Genomic DNA, 24867 nt, shown 5'->3' on the forward strand with positions numbered 1-24867 from the left:
TCACTAAAACCCCTGAAATTTGGCCTCTCAGGCTTCCAGGCACATGTGGAATGCATTATGTTTCTAATCATAACACTGCCAAAGTTGTCTTCAAATAAGGAGCCTGTGAGAGAAACTACCCAAATTAGGAAACCAACGTGGGCACAACAGAATCGGCCTTCAACCTCTTAAGCACTCCGCCAACATTTTTCTCCTCTTGCCTGATCCTGTCATTTAAGCATCTCATTAACTGACAGAATTCTTTACAAAGCAACCTCTGTTTTGGGAGAACTTGTACTAGGTTTATTTATAATTGTCCTATTTCTAAGCACCAAATTTATTTTCACTGCTGCTTTTGTTATAGGGAAATATTCACCCTCCAAAGACTGGTTTTTTCGGACTTTATTTTCTAGAAGACCACAAAGTTTCGGAATCTCAACAATTACCACAATTGCCACCACTTCTGCTGCATTCAAAGTGAGTATTTATGTACACTCTTTACTTGTACCTCTGGCTGTAGCTCTAAAATTCTGAATTTGGGATGCAGGTGATCTGAACAAGCCTCTTCTCAGAGGCTTCTCAAGCATCTTCAGTTCAAGTCCCAGCCTACAGACCTCCCTCCATATCTTGCTTTGAGCCTCTCACCCCAAGCGTCACATCCATCCTAATTTATCTCCCAAGGCTAAGACAACTCTTTAGTGAAAAGACATCCAAGTTAATAACAGTAAACACTTTCATTACCCTTTTTATTTCCCACAAAAAATCAAGGGAAGGCTCTATTGCTTTAACTTCGCACTTGAGGAAACAGGCGCAGAGAGGTTACAAAACTTGCTTAAGTTCACATAGACAGGAAAACAGCCAGATTCCGAACAATAATAATCAATGCTGGATAGCTCTTGCTCCCTCTTTCTTGCTCTCTCTCCCAATTCTTGATTTGTAAATAATTTTACAGTTACAAAAATTATCAAGGATAGAAATCATACAAAAACACTTGATATTCTTGACTCAGACTGGCCTATTGTTAACATTACCCTATTTTCTTTTTCTGTACACCTCTTTTTCACCTCTATTGATATATAACTTTTGTATATTTTATGCCCAATGAGCATTATATATAATATTTTTCCTGAACCAGCTGGAAGAAAGCTGGGTACATCATGCTCATTTGCCCTTAGATAATTGAAAGCATCTTTCCTTACAGAGATATTCTCTTATATAACAACATCACTGTTATCTAATTCAGTAAATTTAACATTAACAGAAAATTTTAATCTAATCTATATCTATAATGCAATTTTCTCAATTGACCCAAAAATGTCTCCAATAGCATTTTTTTTTTTTTTTTCTCTACAATAGGCGTTAGTCTAGTAGTGGGTCTTGCATTTAGTTGTCATGTTTCTTTAGTTTGCTTTAATCTAGAACATTTCTACAGCCTTTCTTTTTCTTTTATGACACTGATGTTTTGAAGAATATCATGCCTTTCTTCTTTTTTTTTCTAGTACAAAATACCTGATTTGAGGTTTGTCAGATGTTTTCCCATAATTACATTTAGGTAATTCATTTCCAGCTAGAATATCCATAAATGATACTGTGATCTCCTAGTACCATATTCTGGAAGCTCACAATGTTTATTTGCTTTTCACTGAGGATTTAACTTTCTTTACCTATCCAAGACATTGTCAATTTTCTACAACATATAGTTACAACTATTCCCTTTGAAATTAATAAGCAATTGGTGAGAAGTCAGTTTAAGAACATGAAAATATCCTGCTCCTCATACGAACAACCCCCTTAATAGAGTAGCCATTGATGATTTTTGCCTGAACCATTCTTGAAGATGATTATAAAATGATGATTTTCTGAGGCTTATAATCCATGCACATTTACTGATCAGATCTTGACATTCTGCACTGAGTCCTCCTTTTTCATCTACTAATTACTTATTTATTATCAATACAGTTACATGAATTTCTATTTCCTTTAGTGGTTTATATTCATATGCTCCTTTTATATTTTCAAATTGTTCCAACTTTAGTCACTGGGAGCTATTAATATTTCAAGCTTTCTTTTATCACTATGATGTATGCTCATCATTTTTTAAAACATTTCCTTATTTTCTGGCATAACAAGATACTCCAGGAACCTCTAGAATATTACCTGCTTTGGTCACAGATTTCTCTGAGGAGTCCTTGGTATTTTAGTGGAAAATGATATTAGGAGGCAAGATCTGAGCACTGGGTATGCTCACTGATACTGAGGGTTTTCTTTCTTTTTTTTTTTTTTTTGCTTCTAGTTCCTTTGGGCAGATTAAGCTAGAAAATACATGCATGTATTGATATATACACAGATATATTCTTGTAATGTGAAGTCGAGTGGGCCTTAAGAAGCATCATTACAAACAAAGCTAGTGGAGGTGATGGAATTCCAGTTTAGCTCTTTCAAATCCTAAAAGATTATGCTGTGAAAGTGCTGCACTCAATATGCCAGCAAATCTGGAAAACTCAGCAGTGGCCACAGGACTGGAAAAGGTCAGTTTTCATTCCAATCCCTAAAAAAGGCAATGTCAAAGAATGTTCAAACTACTGCACAATTGCACTCATCTCACACACTAACAAGTAACGCTCAAAATTCTCCCAGCCAGGCTTCAGCAATATGTGAACCATGAACTTTGAGCTGTTCAAGCTGGATTTAGAGAGGCAGAAGAACCAGAGATCAAATTGCCAACATCCTCTGGATCATTGAAAACGCAAGAGAGTTCCAGAAAAACATCTCCTTCTGCTTTATTGACTATGCCAAAGCCTTTATGTAGATCACAATAAACTGTGAAGAATTCTGAAAGAGATGGGAATACCAGACCACCTGACCTGCCTCTTGAGAAACCTGTATGCAGGTCAGGAAGCAACAGTTAGAACTGGACGTGGAACAACAGACTGGTTCCAAACAGGAAAAGAAGTTCGTCAAGGCTGTATGTTGTCATCCTGCTTATTTAACTTATATGCAGAGAACATCATGAGAAATGCCCGGCTGGAAGAAGCACAAGCTGGAATCAAGATTGCCAGGAGAAATATCAATAACCTCAGATATGCAGATGACACCACCCTTATGGCAGAAAGTGAAGAAGAACTAAAGAGCCTCTTGATGAAAGTGAAAGAGGAGAGTGAAAAAGTTGGCTTAAAGCTCAACATTCAGAAAACTAAGATCATGGAACCTGGTCCCATCACTTCATGGCAAATAGATGGGGAAACAGTGGAAACAGTGGCTGACTTTATTTTTGGGAGCTCCAAAAGCACTCCAGATGGTGACTGCAGCCATGACTGCTTACTCATTGGAAGGAAAGTTATGACCAACCTAGACAGCATAAGCAGAGATGTTACTTTGTCAACAAAGGTCTGTCTAGTCAAGGTCATGGTTTTTCCAGTAGCCATGTATGGATGTGAGAGTTGGAGTATAAAGAAAGCTGAGCACAGAAGAATTGATGGTTTTGAACTGTGGTGTTGGAGAAGACTCTTGAGGGCCCCTTGGACTGCAAGGAGATCCAACCAGTGCATCCTAAAGGAAATCAGTCCTGAATATTCATTGGAAGGACTTATGTTGAAGCTGAAACTCCAATTCTTTGGCCACCTGATGCGAAGAGCTGATTCACTGTAAAAAACCCTGATGCTGGGAAAGATTGAAGGCAGGAGGAGAAGGGGGCAACAGAGGATGAGATGGTTGGATGGCATCACTGACTTAATGGACATGAGTTTGAGTAAACTCCGGGAGTTGGTGATGGACAGGGAGGCCTGGTGTGCTGCAGTCCATGGGATCGCAAAGAGTCAGACATGACTGAGCAATTGAACTGAACTGAACTGAACTGATACTCTTGTGTATATATATATACACATATCTGTATAGATACATATACACGTTGATGTGGTCACACATGCATGTATACACACAAATGGTTTGGAAATCATGAGTTCACACACTGATACTGCCAATTTGAAGCATACCCTCTTTATCACTACACAGTCTTTGTCCTGCACTTCTCAATTGCTGGGGGGGTGGGAAAGTAAGATGCAAATAGAACCCAAAGTGACTTAGAGAATATTGCCTCTGCTCTACTTACAACAGCTTTACGTCTCTTAAAATTTCACCTACAATTTTGGAGGCAACACTATGTGTCCATGACTCAACTCCATTTTTGATTCATATCTGAGCTCCTCTCCTTGGAAGATTGTAGTGAGGGCTTCTGAGGGACAGGGCCTTGATTTCCTCATAGAATTTAGAATTAGTGACTGTCAACTGTTTTCTATATTTAGAAGTCATTCACATAAATCAATCAATCAATTCAGTCGCTCAGTGTTCGACTCTTTGTGACCCCATGAACCACACATGCCAGGCCTCCCTGTCCATCACCAAGTCCTGGAGTCCACCCAAACCCATATCCATTGAGTCAGTGATGCCATCCAACCATCTCATCCTCTGTTGTCCCCTGCTCCTCCTGCCCTCAATTCTTCCCAGCATCAGGGTCTTTTCAAATAAGTCAGCTCTTCACATCAGGTGGCCAAAGAATTGGAGTTTCAGCTTCAACATAAGTCCTTCCAATGAATATTCAGGACTGATCTCCTTTAGGATAGACTGGTTGGATCTCCTTGCAGTCCAAGGGGCCCTCAAGAGTCTTCTCCAACACCACAGTTCAAAACCATCAATTCTTCTGTGCTCAGCTTTCTTTATACTCCAACTCTCACATCCATACATGGCTACTGGAAAAACCATGACCTTGACTAGACAGACCTTTGTTGACAAAGTAACGTCTCTGCTTATGCTGTCTAGGTTGGTCATAACTTTCCTTCCAATGAGTAAGCAGTCATGGCTGCAGTCACCATCTGCAGTGATTTTGGAGCTCCCAAAAATAAAGTCAGCCACTGTTTCCACTGTTTCCCCATCTATTTGCCATGAAGTGATGGGACCAGGTTCCATGATCTTAGTTTTCTGAATGTTGAGCTTTAAGCCAACTTTTTCACTCTCCTCTTTCACTTTCATCAAGAGGCTCTTTAGTTCTTCTTCACTTTCTGCCATAAGGGTGGTGTCATCTGCATATCTGAGGTTATTGATATTTCTCCTGGCAATCTTGATTCCAGCTTGTGCTTCTTCCAGCCGGGCATTTCTCATGATGTTCTCTGCATATAAGTTAAATAAGCAGGATGACAACATACAGCCTTGACGAACTTCTTTTCCTATTTGGAACCAGTCTGTTGTTCCACGTCCAGTTCTAACTGTTGCTTCCTGACCTGCATACAGGTTTCTCAAGAGGCAGGTCAGGTGGTCTGGTATTCCCATCTCTTTCAGAAGTTTTCTCAGTTTATTGTGATCCACACAGTCAAAGGCTTTGGCATAGTCAATAAAGCAGAAGGAGATGTTTTTCTGGAACTCTCTTGCGTTTTCAATGATCCAGAGGATGTTGGCAATTTGATCTCTGGTTCCTCTGCCTTTTCTAAAACCAGCTTGGACATCTGGAAGTTCATGGTTCACATATTGCTGAAGCCTGGCTTGGAGAATTTTAAGCATCACTTTACTAGTGTGTGAGATGAGTGCAATTGTGTAGTAGTTTGAGCATTCTTTGGCATTGCCTTTCTTTGGGGTTGGGATGAAAACTGACCTTTTCCAGTCCTGTGGCCACTGCTGAGTTTTTCCAAATTTGCTGGCATATTGAGTGCAGCCCTTTCACAGCATCATCTTTTAGGATTTGAAATAGCTAAACTGGAATTCCATCACCTCCACTAGCTTTGTTCATAGCGATGCTTCCTAAGGCCCACTTGACTTTGCATTCCAGGATGTCTGGTTCTAGGTGAGTGATCATACCATCGTGATTATCTGGGTCATGAAGATCTTTTTTGTACAGTTCTTCTGTTCTTGCCACCTCTTCTCCATATCTTCTGCTTCTGTTAGGTCCCTACCATTTCTGTCCTTTATTGAGCCCATCTTTGTATGAAATGTTCCCTTGGTATCTCTAATTTTCTTGAAGAGATCTCTAGTCTTTCCTATTCTATTGTTTTCCTCTATTTCTTTACATTGATTACTGAGAAAGGCTTTCTTATCTCTCCTTGCTATTCTTTGGGACTCTGCATTCAAATGGGTATATCTTCTCTTTTCTCCTTTGCTTTTCACTTCCCTTCTTTTCTCAGCTATTTGTAAGGCCTCCTGAGACAGCCATTTTGCTTTTAGCATTTCTTTTTCTTGGGGATGGTCTTGATTCCTTTCTCCTGTATAGTGTCACAAACCTCTGTCCATAGTTCATCAGGCAATCTGTCTATCAGATCTAGTCATTCACATAAAATACATCAGATTCTAAGACAGCAGCTAGTCAGTTCACTATGCTAAGTCACTTCAGTCATGTCCGACTCTGTGCGACCCCATAGATGGTTGCCCACCAGTCTCCCCCATCCCTGGGATTCTCCAGGCAAGAACACTGGAGTGGGTTGCCATTTCCTTCTCCACTATAGGCAACTCCTATTCTGAGAAGCTGACAAAGAAAAGAGAAGGTATGTGTGCAAAGCCTCTTCTGGGTAGGGATACAAGAATGGTGGTGGCAGAGGAGGATGAGGTCTCCCAAATCTTTAGATAATGAAGTGGGGGGGGGGGGTGGGATACAGCCCTCAGATATGATCACAAGGTGACTCAGTGACCCTATTCCCTGATGGTCCAGATGTCCATAGGAGTAAGGAAACATCCATAATGTTCAGGAACAGGTAGTCATTGAACACTACGGTAGTCCCCAGCCCATCTATGCAAGCTTCACAGAGCATAGAACTAAATATAATGAGGTAGCCTGCAGGGTGATGACCTGAGTCCCATGGACCTCTACCCAGGTGCAACATAGACCCTCAGAAAAGTACTCCTTGCTAGTACTCATTGTCTTTGACTTTCATTCATGGCAGTTGTGCTCAGGCAGAAGTATATGACGGCTTTGGAACAAGACAGAACTGAGTTATCATCCTAACTCTGCTGTTACTGGGAAAGTGTGTAGCCTTGGATTGTAATAACTTCTCTGGGCCTTGGGTTCTTCACTTACAGAAAAAAAGAGTGTAAGGTTGTTATGTGGATTTGAGGTACTAAAATTCAACATGGCATGTAGTTGAAGTCTTAGGTAAACATAGACGTCCTTAAGAACAATACAGAGTTCATAATATCTTAGATATTATGTCCCTGAACAAAATAGTTTCAGGTGCCTTACAGAAGGATCTGGAGTCTGATATCAACAAGAGAACTGAGTGGGGCCAAATCCATTCCCCTTTTTAAAAGTTTTATGCCTTGGTGTCGATTGGCTAATAACTAATAAGACTGTTTTCTATGTATATCAGCCAGAAATTTTACAGCAATTTAATGGTTTGGACTCATCTCTTTCGTTATTGAATCTTTAGCTGCCTTCATAATTTAAAATATACCAGCTCTTGGGCCATTTGCTATCTTGAGAACATCTGCAATTATTGCATTTTCTTTGGAAATTAAAAGGTCAGGTGGGGTGTGGCCAAGGGCTGAAACTAAATACAAGTGGTCCCTCGCCAAGGTATTCTTTAACTGGGCCTGCCATCCTAACAACAGGTAGCACTGTCCCTCAAAGAGTCTTCATTCCTCTTGTGTCAGTTTCCCCTGCCCAGGACTGCACATTCACACACACCCAGCATGGCTGGCTTCCACCACAATCTGAGGATGATCAGCAGGTAAAATGTGACTTTTGTTCCTTTCCTACCCAGAACCCACCTGCCAATGCAGGTAGACATAAGAGATGGGGATTTGATCCCTGAGTCAGGAAGATCCCCTGAAGGAGGGGATGGCAGCCCACTCCAGTATTCTTGCCTGAAGAATCCCATGGACAGAGGAGCCTGGAAGACTAATAGTCCATAGGATCACAAAGAATCGGACACATCTGAAGCAACTTAGCAAAGCACGGAGACCAGAGTCCCTGATGGATATCGCTATGACACACTCATGTGGGAACACACATCTCCTAGCAGAGCTGTGCAGAAAGACGGTCTTGAGCTTGAGCCTTAAAGCCTCTCTGCTCCCCAAGTACTGTTGCCGTTGCCCAGATCCCTTTTCAAGCTACACAGGACAAACACATCTGTCACTGGAGTGAAGGAGATGGGAGTGAAAGGAACTATATGAATAGAAGAAAGCATGCCCCACCTAAAAGTTTTGATATTGAGTTATTTTTTAAACACTGTGCTGGCCAAAACAAATAAATCAACTTGTCTTTACCTTTTGATGATGATGATGATAAGGAGGAGGGAAGGGGAGCTGAAGGGGGAGAGAAAGGGGGAGAAGAAGAGAAGAAAAGGAAGACATGCCAGAGAAGTAAGAATTGGGGTCCTACTCTTGGCTTTGCTACCAACATACTCAGAACTTCAGAAGTCACTTGATGTCTCTGGGCCAAGTTTCCTCTTCAACAAAATGAATAGATGTGAAACCTCAGGTGAACATGAAGGTTCTCCACCACATTCCAAACTGGTCCCAGCCCACCCTTCCCATCTCTGTTCTAACCTAAAGATCAGTTTGGGTAGGGGGGACCTAAAATTTACACAGTTTGCAGGGGTGGGGGAGCTTGTTTATAATAATGATAATACAAAATTGTAACACAAAGTAGGGCAGCATGACTATTTTAAATGAAGAGCAAAAGCACAAAAATACCAATTTTTAAAGCCAACTAAAACCAGAAATACCACATACACACATATACAAACAGGAAAAAGCAATGCAAGATTTGTTTTCATTATCTGTTTGGCAAATCTCTATAAACACTTGTATTCTATGTTTTTGGCTGTGTAATCTTTGACTGTCTCTTCTTATGACAAAATTGTATAATAGCCTTTTATATAGACACTGGGAAGATAATTGGGTTTTCCCTATAACATAGTTGATCAAAATTTACTTGTTAATGATAATTTATGGTTAATTATTATTTAGAAAATTTATTTCACCCTCACAACTTACTATTAGCAATGTCATTTCATTTTTAGTACTTTTGTCAAATTTGGGGAAATCCTCTATCAAATGTCTTTCATATGTAAGCTGTATGATGTCAAGCATTCCTGTTTCCTTGGGCAAAAACTCCTCTGAAATGCTCTTTAAATTGATGTCACTCATTACCCAAGACTGTGGGGGGGCTCTGCTCTTATCACTTCACACCAGGTACGATATAGCAGCCCCCTCACATACACGGAACTTCTTGCTGGTCCCTGACACAGGGCCACCTTCCACAGGCTATAACTTTGCAAATGCTGATCCATATTCTGAATTGCCCTTCCTCTCCTCCCTTATCACCCTTCTTCAAGGAGCAAGCAGACTCAGCCGCCCCTCCTCTGCATTGCCTTTGGCTCACACCACAAGAAGAGAATCTTTCCTGTGGTGCTTCAGTTCTCTGCTCATTTGTCTGCCTTCCCCACTAGACGCAGATTCCCTTGAGGGAAGGTAGTGGATCTTCCCATCTGCCTAGCATAAGGCCTAGCTCAAAAAAGATGCTCAATAAGTGGGTCATAAATAGAAATTGCTGCACAACACAGGTTCTAAGGAGTGTGACAATTCTTAGCAGTTCTAAAACAAACCTTGTGCTGCTCTGATTCCTCAATTGTCAATTGATGATGAAAACAAGTGTAGTCATTTATTGGGGCATATTCCTCTGTCCTTGGACTCCCCAGGCAGTCCATGAAAATGCTTGGGGGGAGTCGGGCAGGGGTTGGGGGGGGGGCGGGGGCGGGGCTCACTCTCTGGTCATCTGTCAGCATCACTTACCTCAGACACTGCTTTTTCTGCTTCTCTAGGAGGGTGAGGGGGCTGTCATCCTCTCTACTCGCCTTTGTCTGGCCCTCAGGGATCTCTTTCCCCTTGCTTTCAAGGAGGCAGCATATGAGGGTAACCACCTAAATTACCAAGGTGGCCACCCTCCTTCTGAGGTACTATCACCTCTGGAAGGGAAAGACATGAGCAGGGGATAGGCCTATGCCAAAGGTAGAGTATTTCAGAAGCATTCCTTTAAGTGCCAAGAAATACCTCCAAAGGGATTAAGTAAAGAACTCGTCAAATTTCTGTATCCTTGATAGCCTCAGAGGAAAAGGGAAATAGAAAAGAAAGAAGGAGGAGGAGAGAGGGGAGGAGGGGAATGGACAGGAGAAGAAAAGACTATCCTGGCAAAGAAGTCTAAACTTGAGAACACGGGAAGCTGGTTGCCTTTCCTCTGTGGGTGAAGGATACAAATACTTCTTCATCCACTTTCTAACAAGTCTGCTAGAGCAAGAAAATAATAATAAAAATAATAAAGTAAGGCGCAGGTTAATTTCTACATTAACTTAATCCATTAGCCTGCCACAAATGTTTATTGAATGAATCAATCAATGAATGAGCTCTCATGGTTACGTAATCATCATGAACCTATTTTTCAAAAAATTACATAAATAGCATCCAGGGAAATATAAACAGTGCCCTTCTCTTTACACACTATGTAATTATATAGGAAGAACAATGATTAGAAGCCATTCCCTTACTACACTGGAAAAACAGGTAAGACTTGTTCATTTCGTACAAGGATAGTGTTTCCTCCCGTGCTTCAGAAAGGGGCTTTAGGTTTATTCTGTATTTTATAGAAAGCAGTTATGGCAGGTGAGACCTTGCATTTGGCTTCTGCTGGAAAACTTCACATTGCAGCTATATTCCACTTGGAGAAAAAAATAAATAAAGCAAAGCCATTTTTCCCTTAATCTGAACTTCTTTAAGAAAGGCTAGATTACAATGCCTTAACACCCTTTATCAAAAAGCAGTAACAGATTTACAGAGAAAAGTGCACCACTGACCTAATGTATTTCTTCCAAGTAAAGTTGATATTTGTAGTCTAAGAAGAAATGGAGGTTTCACTTCCTCACATCATCTGGTCATTAACTTATGCAGAAAAATAGCCCACCAAGCTCTTTTCTAGTTAGCTGGGCTTATTTAAATTCCTTTCCTTCCCTCCCCCCATCCTCCCTTTTATAACCGGTGGCAAATTACCAGTATTGATAAACCATTAGAAAATAAAATGAGACAATTTTATTGACAGCTAAATGAAGTAAGGCCTGGGCTGTGTTGGTTTTCAGCAATCGAGCTTTTTGTATTCATTAAAACTCTGCAAACAGCGTGTGTAAAATTTTTGATATATGCAGTGTGTCCTGAAATCTTTATCCACATTAACTGAGACACCAATATGCACCCTTGTTGCACCCTAATAGGCTGATTTATTGTGGCTTCCCAGGGCCTATTAATGAAAGAGCTTGGAGTTTTTTAGTGGCCTGAATCAATTTCATTTTTGGATGCGACAGAACTTGTCAAGGTCCATGCCTCTCGTTTCCTCTCTTGTCAGTGTGGATGGATGGCATGAGCTCTCGTGTTGCATGCACCAGCCAGGTGCTTGACAGAGTGATGTGCAAGCTGGGGACTACTTGGACATCTGTACAAACTCAGCAAAGTAGAATGACAAAGAACTGCCACGGGATTCCCCAACTGTCTCCAAGGGCAAGAAACGCCAATTAAAAGTTTTCCCAAAATCAATATATACAAATTTTTTAAAACCCACAAATTTGACAGTAAGTATCCATCTAGTGGCAGTGTTCATTCTCTACCACTATTAGCAAGTTCTTGGCCCATCTGTTTTGATGGTTTCTAATTATCTTACTCTCTTGTTTGAACTTCAACTTGTGATGGGACAGGGGTTGTTAGAGAGACAGCAATCTAGTTTGTTCACCGATGTATCCTAAGCACTTAGAGTCTGAGCTCATTAATATTATCAATGGGTAGCCTTCCACACAACAGGAGGAAAAAAAGAAATAGTCATTAAATACGCAATTTTTTGAAGCCAATGTTTGTTACCATTAGTGTCATAGGATTTTTCAGAATCTGATAAAAACTAAGATCTCTCTTTCTTTCTCTCCAGAAAGATGATCAGCTGTTCATAAACGTGTAATTTTCCATACACTTTCAGACTTCCATAATATCCCATGGGCAGACTTCACACTGAGACACTCTCTGGTCCACACAGTGCCAAGAAATAAGAATGTTTAATTACGGCAGTTGGGGGTAACAGTCAGGGGATACACAGAGGATGGGAGAGAAGGAATTGATCCAACTGGATTAGATGAGCTTTTGCTTACAGCTCCTAGAGATCCAAACTCAGTCAGTCTAGCAAACCATCCAAGAATTAATTTGATATACTCATCACTGTCAACAGCCCAGAAAATATTAAAGAAATAATGAGCAAATTTGCTAAAAGTCACATAAAAATTGTCCTCCTTTCTCTTCCAAATATGTTAGTTGATTTGTTCCCTAGGGTGACTGAGTTCTTCTTTAGTGTAACTCTGAGTTCACAATATTCAATAGGAAGATCTGTTCCTATCCTGAAGCTTACTGATCCCAGAATTAAATTATCCCATAATTTTTCTCTTTTGGAGTAGAATCCCAAAGACTCTGAACACTTAGCTGAGTTGGAGGAATCACAGGAACAATCGGCAGCTGCCCTGCCTGTCCAATGAAGACATTGCTGCAGAATTTGACAAATCTGACCTATTTACCTTGCTCTTGTTATTTTCAAGGCTTTTCTCAGCAACCCCATCAATTGACCAGATGTATTGATTCCTGTACAAACACTGATGTTAGCATTTCCATATCACATACTGTATTAAGTTAGGTTTATTTTTGGTATATAGTTTCAGTCCAAAGAAGCCTGAAAGATGGCCTGTTACCCCACACAACACCTTCAGATGCCTGTTGTTGTGTTTCAGCTTGTACCAGGAAAATCTGATAGAGAGCCAAGAATTTCAATCAGGACTATAAAACAGGGCCTATCATGAAATCCTGATACTTTGGCAGAATTATGACAAGAAATGTACTGATTACAAATTTTGGAGAAAAGTTAATTTAGAAATTAACACAAAAATCTGGTGCCAATATCTCAGATGTAGTAAAATTTGAAGTAAAATATAAGAAAATATCACACATCAAATATGTGGAGAACGAAGCTCAGGGACACAGTCATTCTTGTGTTTCTATGTCAGGAATATAAGGAAAGTGGACTAGAAATTCCACATCCCCCCAAAATTAACATATTCTTTAGGAGGTTCTGAATATTACTTTCATAACTAGAGAAGAGTTTTTCAGTCAGGCAAATGAGGTTGTAAACTTCAGCTTTGTCATTAACTGGCTGAGTAACCTGAGGCTAGTTGTCTAATTACTTTGGGATAATAATAGTTATCTTTAAGGCAGTTGGAAGGATTAAGCAGGATCTGTAGGACATTTAGGGCAGGGCCCAGGAGCACCAAATATGCATTAAAGAAACAGAAGTTTTCCTCCAGCAGTCATTAAGGAACAAAGAAAGAACTGAACAGGAGAAGCCAAAGGAGACATAGGGCAGGTCAGAGAGACTGACAGGACATTGGTAGACTTTCCAGTCCTTAAAATCAAAAGAATTGTTAGCAAAAATACAGAGGGTTGTCTTTTAAGGCTATCTCCTTTGAAGTACTGAGAAGAAGAGTAGATATGGCTTCTAGACAGGGATGAAGGTAACAGTAGGGAATAGAGCAGCCCAACTTTATGACAGAAGTTGGCTAAACAATTGACAGAAACTTAAAAATTAAAATAAAAATAAGGTCTTGCTTGTTTGGCAATAATAAAATTTAGATAAGTCATTTTAGAAGGAAATGAAATGAAACTCTTTGCAACCCCATGAGCTCCTCTGTCCATGGGATTTTCCAGGCAAGAGTACTGGAGTGGGTTGCCATTTCCTTCTCCAGAGGATCTTCCCCACCCAGGGATCAAACCCAGGTCTCCCACATTGTAGGCAGACGCTTTACCATCTGAGCCACCAGGGAAGTGACAAATACTATTAAAGCCAACAAAACCATCAATATGTGTTCACAGAAGGACAAACACTGCAGGATATGCTTACAGTGAATGAAGACACATCCAATTCACAACAAAAGAAATGACGTAGGCTTAAAGCCAGGAACTATTCTTGGACTGAATTTTTTTGACACTAAATTTAACTGGAATTCTTCTTCAAAATAGCATTCTATTCAACCTTTTCAAATGAAGAACTTGCATTTAACAGCAAACATGTACTTTATCACAAGGATGGAACTCCCTGTCCCTGCTTAGTTACTCTAAAAGACCCATGTTGCAGTGAATACTTCTCAGACATGAATGACTAGGGCATGCACAGGTTGAAAAGTAGGAAATATTTCTTCTCCCAACAATAATGCCCATGGTGAAGCTTCTTTGAAGGGAGGCAACTAATCTTGTTGGTGAGGAGGAAATACGTCAAAAGAAAACGCATAGCTGTAGAATAAATAAGTGGTATAATTAACACTATTGTTAAGACAGAGCTAGGTATCAAGGAATAACAGAATTAGCAGCAAGTTTAAGCAATGCAGTAATGTGCCGTGGACATTTTCTCAAATGTTTGCTTATTTTAGGAAATTATGATGGGTTAATCAAAGAGCACCACGATCCTATAACAGTCAGAGAGCATAAAGGGGGTGCTGTGGGAAAAAAGAACTCAAATAATTCATTTCTAGCACAATAGCTAAATCAGTTGCTAAGAGTATCAGCAAGCTAATTAAGAAATCTATTGGCAAGGATGCTGGCACATTTTCGTTTCCAGAAGATACTCCTTGTTAACACAGGAGCACAACTACTGGTTGTTGAACAGTGAGTGCAAAAGGGAGGATGTAGAGATATCTTCTGAGCTCACAGAGAGACAAGTCTCCCCTTGCTCACCCTACTCATCATATGCTTACACTAACAAGAGAGTAGTCCTAAAAAAAAAAAAAAAAAAAAAAAAGAGAGTAGTCCTGTCACTACTAGTATCTATTGTTTATGAAGAGACCAGATGGAGAACTCAGATTCCCACACTTCAGGGACATTAACCTATTCTACTCCTTTTCCTTTAGGGAGTGAAAATGAAAGCTGCGTGAGTGTGTGCTCAGTCGTGTCTGACTCTGTGGCCCTGTGGACTGTAGCCCACCAGGTTCCTCTGCCCATGGAGTTTTCCAGGCAAGAACATTGGAGTGAGTTGCCATATCCTACACCAGGGGATCTTCCCAATCCAGGGATTAAATGCATGTCTCCTGCATTGGCAGGTGGATTCTTTACCACTAGTGCCACATGGAAAACCCAAAATGAAAGCTACTACATGTAAAATATTTGTAAAATATATGCTACATCATTGTGGAAGTTTGACTGCAAGAGAGAGAAGGCCACAACTTTAATAACAAAGAATTCAGTGATTCTGTCAAATGTAAGAAGCCAGTTGGAACACATGTCATTATTTTATGAACTACTAAAAAAGAGAGAAGGAAAAAAAAACACTGCCAATTAGGATTGACACAATCCTAATGACTTAACTTTTTTTAATTTTATACCTATTGTAAGAGAACTGTAAAATGTATAAATATATTCTATCATATAACACATATATACATTAGAAGTATAAGTATATATAGCCATAAATCAAATATATATAGTTCATATTCTTAAGACATTTTCATTTTCAGATTTTGAAACTTCTGAATCATTTTTAAATTCAGAGTCATCAATATCCATATTTTTTCTACCCAGTATTATCCTCTGTGATATGCAAAGTGTTGCTGATGTAGCGTTTTTGAAAAATTGTCCCACTACTGTCTCTTGAATTTTCTTCCAAACACCGACATTCATTATGGAAGTTTTGATAGTGGTGTTTACTTTATCTCTCCAGAAGGTACCAATGGAAGATGTTCAGACAAAAAACAAGATCCCTAACATGAATGTCCTTCAATGGTTTGTTGACTCAACTGTCAAGGAGCTGCAGCTGTCAGTCATGGCCTGGGGAATAATGATCAATTTGACACATGCACAGCAATGACAATCTTGTCAGGACCACCTCTGGCCAGCAGTCATTGTAAGGTATTACCATGGCAAAATACATTCTGATTTCAGAGATGTCGAACTATAAAAAGAAAGTGCAACATAGAATCAACAAAATACATCATCTTAACAAGAAATCTGACAATATGATAGCTCTAGGGCAGGTTAATTGAATGGCTCAATAATGCCATAAGGAACCCAAGTTCTTTTCACCTTTCTACCCATCCACCCTCAGCCAAATATCTTGTGCTCAATTTATTGCCTTCGTGGACCCAGATAATGCTAGAGTTTTAGGAGTCATGGAAACCTCAAATCTAGAGGAGGAAGAAGGTTGTTTGCTCCGAAGTGTCTCTGTTTATCAGTAAGCAAAACAATCCTTTTGAAAAACAGTCCAGTCACACAGAAAGAAGGAGATGGATGAATGCCATTTTTTCAGCTCTATCCCATTGTAACTTCGCAGGAGTCAGGGCCTAATGTTACAGATTTTCCAATTTATCAACCAATATCAGAAATCTAGATGTTTCTGTGGAATACTCTGGTTTTTAAAATGTATCTCCAACCCATCTGTTTCAGTACCATACCACTTAGCCCATATATAGCATGGAAGCTAACTGAATTTCAGTCTGATGGTGCTCTACAGAAACCTGGGTTTGTGAGAAAAAATTGAACTACAACTCATGCAGCAATTCTGGAAAGGTATCCTGCATCTATTAATAACTAATGCATCTGGGGACCACGTACTGCCAGCAGAAATGACATAAATGAGACATAGGTGGCCTCTGCATAGGAGAAACTCAGGGGCAAATCTCAACCTTTACCAATAGGCAGGTTGTTCTGAAGTGGTTCCCCTAATAAAAGTCCTTTTAGGCTTCCCTTAGGAGTTCTAACTTGGCAAAGAGTCTGTGATGGCACCACAAAAAACTCTAGGCATCATTCTAGCAGGTGATTCAGACCCCAAGCCTGCCTTCAACTTGGTGATCACTCTCACATCCATGCACTTCAATCACATGGCACGTGGCCAGCCTTTTCCCCAGCATTGCTCCTCCCTTGGCCTCTGTCCTAGACCCCATCCTCATCTACTTGTCACTCCCTGGACCCAATCTCTTTCACTTGGACTTTCACTTGCTTCTAATTAATTTGGGCCAACAGCTGTAAGCTCAGCCTCCCATTTCCTTTAACCATTCTATCATTCTAACTCTTTCTATAGTACTCAAGTTAGATGTCTATCTGTCCATCCCCTCCAGATGTTAATCACCCATGGCTCCATAATCTCTGTCACATCTGGGAAAAACCTGATAACTTTCACATGAAAAAATGAGCAGCTGTGGGTTTATGGCCTACATAGCTAGCGTTCTCAGAAGTGTGAGTAGCAGAAAGAAAAATATTCTCTCTCAAGTGTGATTTATTTCCTTTCCCTTTCTTTCTTCCTTCTTCTCATCTTCCTTAACTTTATTTCCTCCTTCATATCCTTCTTCTAAGGAATTTTTAAAGTATACAAGAGGGGCTTCCCTGGTGATACAGTGGACAAGAATCTGCTTGCCAATTCAGGGGACATGGGTTCAATTCCTGGTCTGGGAAGATTCCATATGCCATGGAGCAACTAAGCCTGGGAGCTGCAACTACTGAGCCTGAGTGCTATAGCTACTGGAGCCCCAGCACCGAGAGCCTTGCTCCATGGCGAGAGAAGTCGCCACAAGAAGAAGGCCGCACACCGCGACTTAGAGCAAGCCCTGCTCGCCACAACAAGAGAAAGCCCACACAGCAATGAAGACCCAGTGAAGCCAAAAATAAATAAACTTTTTTAAAAAACACAAAATTAAGTATACAAGAATGTAGCCTCATTCTAAAAAAAAATAAATAAAAGTGAAAACCAAAATCATTCATGTTTCTACCACGATAAAAACATCACTATGAACATTTCAGTGTACTCTCTCCCAGTTTTGTTTTTTCTTTTCTATTCCCAGTTTCATTTATTGATTGACATCTTTTAAGTTTGGGTCGCTCTGTTTACTTTTGTAAAGTTAAAACCATCAAGTAACTTTCTTACATACATACTTATGAAAATTTAGCTGGAAAATTATACCATTAATAATTATACATAGCATTCAATTAAAACGACAATAAATATTCTGCCCTTCTAGATGATAATAAAAGGCAGAAACATTTTTTATCATTTTTTTATACCCTCCCAGTTCTTTTAACGTGGTAGGCACTCAGTAGAAATTTATTGAAGGTGAATAGTCCAAGGTCTAAAAAGTCACTATGATTAAGCAAATTCCTTTTGCAGTAGTTTTGAATACTATGTAATGTTGCTTCACCTAAATTAGATCTCTCATCTGCTCAGGTTTGCGTAGAAGACTCCATTTCACCCTAACAGTATTTTGTTTTCCTGTAAATTAGAACACCATCTGGGGGCACTGACAGAGCTCCAGGGTTTCAGTTCCTTCACAAGTGTCAAAGCAGAACCCGGCATATAGTAGGTGCTTAAAACATGCTTGTCTTGGCAGCTGTCTGCTGCTACAGGCTGTTACTTCCCTAGGCAGGAATATCTTGATTTTGAAGTATCTTTAGGAATCTGTGGTCTTGTTACTTAATTACTTAGATTCTCCCTAATTCCCAGTGTGAAAAAGGTGACTTTTGAATCCATGTTTTCATAGAATGAAATGATATTTAAAACTTGCAGTATTTTCTAGCATTAGAATAAACTCCCAAGGCAAGAGGAAAAAATTTATCCTCTCAAAGGAAGACATTCTCCCAACATACACTCATATACTCACTCACTCCTTACAAGAGATATTGTCATATCCTGAGTGTTTACATTCCATTTCTCATCTTGAAATAACCACTGAAAATAAATTGTTTCAAACAATGCTTAGTGTTGCAAAACCAACTTTTCTAGAACTCATTTTTTTAAAAATTCATCTAAATGGAAATTAATTCTATTTTTTAAAGAAATTAAAATCATTTTTACCCCAGCATCCTTGTTTGGATTTTCTTGAGAGTTCTTAGTTTCAGAACTAGACATCTTTATAAATTTTTCCCAAAGATCTCTTATTTTACATATCGCTCAATTCCCTCACATAGACTGTGGCAATCAATAATCAAGATATAAAGAGACTGGGCTGGGAATATCCCCTTTCCCTGTTCTCAACTTCATGGACTCTTTGCTAGTTTGCTTAGCTATTGGTTACTGTCTCAGAATGTACTGGCAGACAAAAACAACTTAGCCACATCTGACTAAGTTATCATATGCATTTATTTGATTTGCTAATCCCAAAGCTAATATTTGAAGGTGGTGGGTTTTTAATCAAATCTTTGGTATGCCAAGTAGCCAGCCCAGAGCCTGCAATCCTTTCTGAGTCATAAAGGGAAGCCTTGGTTTGTAGCTACTGTTGCAATTTCATGAAATCACAGAATTTTAGAGCTGGAAAGGACCTTAGATTATTTGTGACTTGACCTCCCAGCCACTTTAAAACCACTGCTTGAAAAACATTGTTCTCTGGAACTTTTCTGTTGCTAAACCCTATGCTCTTTAAAAGAAATAATATATCTCTTCCAGATGCTTTTATGGGACTGCTTGTTAAAGGGTTATTTGGTGGAGTCCTTTTATGCCCATGAAGTTTGGGTGAATTTTTAGCCTTTTGAAAAACACTGGTAAAAAAAAATTATTTTCTGCAGGTGAGGACACTTGGAAGAAAGAAAGAAGGAAAGGAAACCAATCTTTGCTGTGAGCCCAATGGGTGCCAGGTGACCCACTTATATCATCTCTGTTGGTACTTATCTAGAGAGCTATTATCTCCACTTTACAAATGAAGAAACTGAGATCCAAGGAGTTTACAAGTAACTTGCTCAATGTCTTAGAGTTACTGAGTGACAAGGCTAGGATTTAAACTCATGGCTTATCAGGTTCCATTTAGGGCCAATGTTCTGTTTATTATACCCAACTGTTTCTCTAGAGTTTTACTCAGATATCTAAATAGAAAAGCACTCATCAGCCTCCACATGGCTACATGGTCATAGTAGACACTTACTGTCAGGTGAATCTCCAAAGAAGTTTATTCAAAAATCTCTAGGAAAGGAACTAATTTTCTCCAGTTTGTCTGTGTGATAATTATAACTGAACATGCTTTGTACAATGGTTCCTTTATATCAGATAGCAATGCCTACCCCTTTAGAAGCTATCTAATGATCTGGCTGTTGAAGACTCTACCTGCAAATTCCAGGAGTAAATGAACAAAGCTGACTGAGGGCAGAAGCTGAGTTGACAAAGAGATTTCCTATAATAGGTAGGTAGGTTGATGGCTGGAGGGCTTGCAGGCCACCCAAACACAAAAACAGAACACTTTCCTCAAGGTTCCAAATGACTCTGAAAAGAGCCCTTTTAATACAGTCTGGACAACCCTCAACTCCAGTTTACATAGAAGACAAAAAGAGTGACATTCTCCCCTCCACTCCCTGGAATTCCCCCAGAATCTAGAAATGAATAATAAATATCCCTCAAACACAACAAAAACTCAAGGTTAGGTGCAGAAGGCTGCCTGGGAAATGTAAAGAGAAATTAGCCCAGATATTGAAAATAACATAGCTGGTCTCCAAGGTGATATTGAAAATCAAAAGTTAGTAGTAAAGTTGATGTCAATGTATATGGATTCAGTCCCAGTATTCTTTGTTAGAAAAAATGGATTAGATTGATAGAGTGCCTGAAGAAATATGGACAGAGGTTTGTGACATTGTTCAGGAGGTGGTGATCAAGACAACCCCCAAGAAAAACAAATGCAAAAAGGCAAAATGGTTGTCTGACGAGGCCTTACAAATAGCTGAGAAAAGAAGAGAAACTAAAGGCAAAGGAGAAAAAGAAAGATATACAGATATACCCATCTGAGTGCAGAGTTTCAAAGAACAGCAAGGAGGGATAAGAAGCCTTCCTCAGTGATCAATGCAAAGAAATAGAGGAAAACAACAGAATGGGAAAGACTAGAGATCTCTTCAAGAAAATTAGAGATACTAAGGGAACATTTCATACAAAGATGGGCTCAATAAAGGACAGAAATGGTAGGGACCTAACAGAAGCAGAAGATGTTAAGAAGAGGTGGCAACAATATACAGAAGAACTATATAAAAAAGATCTTCGTGACCCAGATAACCACGATGGTGTGATCACTCACCTAGAGCCAGACATCCTGGAATGTGAAGTCAAGCGGGCCTTAGGAAGCATCACTACAAACAAAGATAGTGGAGGTGATGGAATTCCAGTTGAGCTATTTCAAATCCTGAAAGATGATGCTGTGAAAGTGCTGCACTCAATATGCCAGCAAATTTGGAAAACTCAGCAGTGGCCACAGGACTGGAAAAGGTCAGTTTTCATTCCAATCCCAAAAAAGGCAATGCCCAAGAATGTTCAAACTACCTCACAATTCCACTCATCTCACACACTAGTAAAGTAATGCTCAAATTCTCAAGTGAGGCTTCAACAGTACATGAACCAAGAACTTCCAGATGTTCAAGCTCGGTTTAGAAAGGCAGAGGAACCAGTGATCAAATTGCCAACATCCTTCAGATCACAGAAAAAGGAAGAGAGTTCCAGAAAAACATCTACTTCTGCTTTATAGATTCGCCAAAGCCTTTGTGTGGATCACAACAAACTGTGGAAAATTCTTCAAGAGATGGGAATGCCAGACTACCTGTCCTGCCTCCTTATAAATCTGCATGCAGGTCAAGAAGCAACAGTTTGAACTGGGCATGGAACAACAGACTGGTTCCAAATTGGGAAAGGAATATGTCAAGGCTGTATATTGTCACCCTGCTTATTTAACTTAAATTCAGAGTACAACATGCAAAATGCTGGCCTAGATGAAACACAAGCTGGAATCAAGACTGCTGGGGGAAATATCAATAACCTCAGATATGCAGATGACACCACCCTTATGGCAGAAAGTGAAGAGGAACTGAAGAGCCTCTTAATGAAAGTGAAAGAGAAGAGTGAAAAAGCTGGCTTAAAACTCAACATTCAAAAAACTAAGATCATGGCATCCAGTCCCATCAATTCCTGGCAAATAGATGGGGAAACAATGGAAACAATGAGAGACTTTATTTTTGGGGGGTTCCAAAAATCACTGTAGATGGTGACTGCAGCCATGAAATTAAAAGATGTTTGTTCCTTGGAAGAAAAGCTATGGCCAATCTTGATAGCATATAAAAAACAGAGACATTCGTTTGCTGACAAAGGTCTGTGCAGTCAATGCTATGGTTTTTCCAGTAGCCATGTATGGATGTGAGAATTGGACCATAAAGAATGCTGAGCAGTGAAGAATTGATGGTTTTGAACTGGGGTATTGGAGAAGACTCTTGAGAGTCCCTTGGACTGCAAGGAGATCAAACCAGTTAAGCCTAAAGGAAATCAACCCTCAATATTCATTGGAAGGACTGATGCTAAAGCTGAAGCTCCAATACTTTGGCCACCTCATGTGAAGAATTGACTCATTGGAAAAGACCCTGATACTGGAAAAAATTGAAGGCAGGAAGAGAAGGGGATGACAGAGAATGAGATGGTTGTATGGCATCACTGACTCCATGGAGATGAGTTTGAGCAAGCTCTGTGAGTTGGTGATGGACAGGGAACCCTGGCATGCTGCAGTCCATAGGGTTGCAAAGAGTTGGACACGACTGAGTGACTGAACTGAATGACTGATTCTTAGCTAGATAGGCTTCATCTCAATATTTCTCTAAGCTTCCTGCTCTACTGAGACAAAGTCTTACCCCGTGGCTCTTAAAAGCATGATTCTTAGCAGCAAGGGCTCTGCAATACTCACAATTGATTGTGCTCTATCAATGAAAAATAATTGCAGCTACCAAGAAATGGGCCTCTTGTTTAAATATCTTTTTATTCGTGGGCACCTCTCTGCTCTGTCTTATCAAGAACTTGGCTTTCCCCAGGCTGCCTCTTCCTGGACTAAGTGCTTGACTATGTGACCAAGCTAAATCATCATCTATTTCTTTCTTGCTGTTTTCAGCACTTCCCACCCCTCCCCCACTACCTTTTCTGCTCACATGCCAATTGAGTTCTGCTCTTCTCCTAGGAAGATGAATTTCTGACTTTATCTCCTAGTGGTGGTGGTGGTTTACTCACTAAGTCGTGTCTGACTCCTGTGACCCAGCTAGTCAGGCTCCTCTGTCCATGGGATTTCCCAAGCAAGAATACTAAAGGGGGTTGCCATTCCTTCTCCAGGGGACTTTCCCATCTCAAGGGTTAAACCCCCATCTCCTGCATTGCAGGGGGATTCTTTAATGATTGAGCCACCAGGGAAGCCCCTTCTCATCCAGTAAGAGGCTTCAATAAATACATGGTTTCTACTTCTGGGATAAAGTACTTACTTTATCTCAGTCTGCAAGGGTTACCTTCTTTTACTGAGATGGGTAACTTAGTTTCCTTAGGATTATTTACTTTATTTTTCTCTCATCCTTCTCATTGCTTTCTCAACACACCCAGCCCAAGTCAGCTCACATTATTAAAGAATATGGAATGTGGAGCAGATAAGCAGCAATGTATTTTTCTCACCCTTTGTAAGTGTGTCTTATTGATGGTTTTCACTCAGCAACCCAACTAATGTGTTCCTGTTATGTGGTGGTTGCAACAAGCAGAGAAATTTCTTGCCTAGGCAAACCATGGAGCCCACACAGAGGCAGTCACGGTCTTAATCAGGCAAAGTCAGCTTATGCTTTTATTTGACTACAGATGATGAAGTGAAGAAATTCAAGTAAAACTATAAGGGATGCCAGATAAGAAAAACCACTAATTAGGGAAAGGGAGAGAATTTCTTTCTAAACATGCTCATTAAACTATTTTGACTTTGAAATGGAAACAGAACACTAAAATATGGAAATATTCACATTCGTGGTTTTATTAGGGCATGTTTAGATTTTTCAAACACTAAGCTATTTTTTGAAAGTTCTCCACTCAGCAAAATAGGGATGCATTTGACCAACCACTTTTTCTTCCTCCAATTTAAACCCATTTGTATTCCAAGAGGAATTTAATCTGTACATTTATGATTCATTTGTGCTTAACTTGTCAAAATGTGAAGAGCGGTTTGAAATAAAAGAAGCGTTTGGATTCTGATGCTTATATAATTTTTATCCTTAGAATCAGAAAGCCAAGCCTTTACAGAGAATCAACAATCTGATACCCTATAGGCAAATGAATCAGATATGAGAAATTGCAGGGCTCAAGTAGATCACAGATATATTGCTATTACTTTGAATTTTAATATACAGACATACATTTATAAGTAACACAAGTAAGCCTTAAGTCTAACTTTTTTTAAGCAAATCATATAATTTAAATAAATGGTGATTTATTTTAAATGAAGTTTGTAATTATTCCTTTCTTTTCAGGGCCACGATGCAATACTGCTTATGTGGCATATTGCACAATTCTGGGAAGCACCATTCTCAAAAACAGAACAAATCTTCATAATGAGTCAGTTTCCTTGTATTCTTAAATTTCATTCTTCTTTTCTCAACTCAAAATTCAGGAAAGAGCGTCACCCAGGAATATCATCAGGCTGCAATATCTTTATTGACTAAACCAAAAATTCAATCTTGATTTGCCAAATTTTCAAGGACTTAACAAGGGCTTCGTGCATATTAATCTAAGATAGTGTCTGGTGAATTTATAATCAGGCTTTGGGTTTAACTCCATATTTATGTTAACTATATCTAGATATATGTCTCTTGAAAAGGTCCTTTACTTCTTGGAAACCTAGATATAAAACTGTGATAACTATTTACCTCAGAGAATGCCAGTTCTGCGGAATGAACAAATATGTGATGTCAGGGCCACCTTGAAAATTCAATGTGAATGACCCACAGAGTAAGTCAACAGGGGTGGGGGTGGGGTTCTGTACTTGGAACTGTAGGCAGAAGGGGAGAGTAGGTTGGAAGCTTTGGGGAGATGGCCAGTTGGTACAACAAAACCAGACTGGTAAG

General features: G+C 39.7%; 1 long non-coding RNA gene across 1 annotated transcript; it reads left to right on the top strand.

Moving 5' to 3' along the window:
* The first annotated feature begins 214 nt into the window (after window positions 1-214).
* On the top strand, window positions 215-17327 carry LOC122444914. The gene is made up of 3 exons (XR_006270383.1): window positions 215-456; window positions 14928-15044; window positions 15734-17327. It is a non-coding gene; the product is annotated as an uncharacterized LOC122444914 (long non-coding RNA).
* The last annotated feature ends 7540 nt before the right edge of the window (window positions 17328-24867 follow it).

The sequence above is a fragment of the Cervus canadensis genome, chromosome 7, assembly GCF_019320065.1.
Source record: "Cervus canadensis isolate Bull #8, Minnesota chromosome 7, ASM1932006v1, whole genome shotgun sequence".
Lineage (NCBI taxonomy): Eukaryota > Metazoa > Chordata > Mammalia > Artiodactyla > Cervidae > Cervus > Cervus canadensis.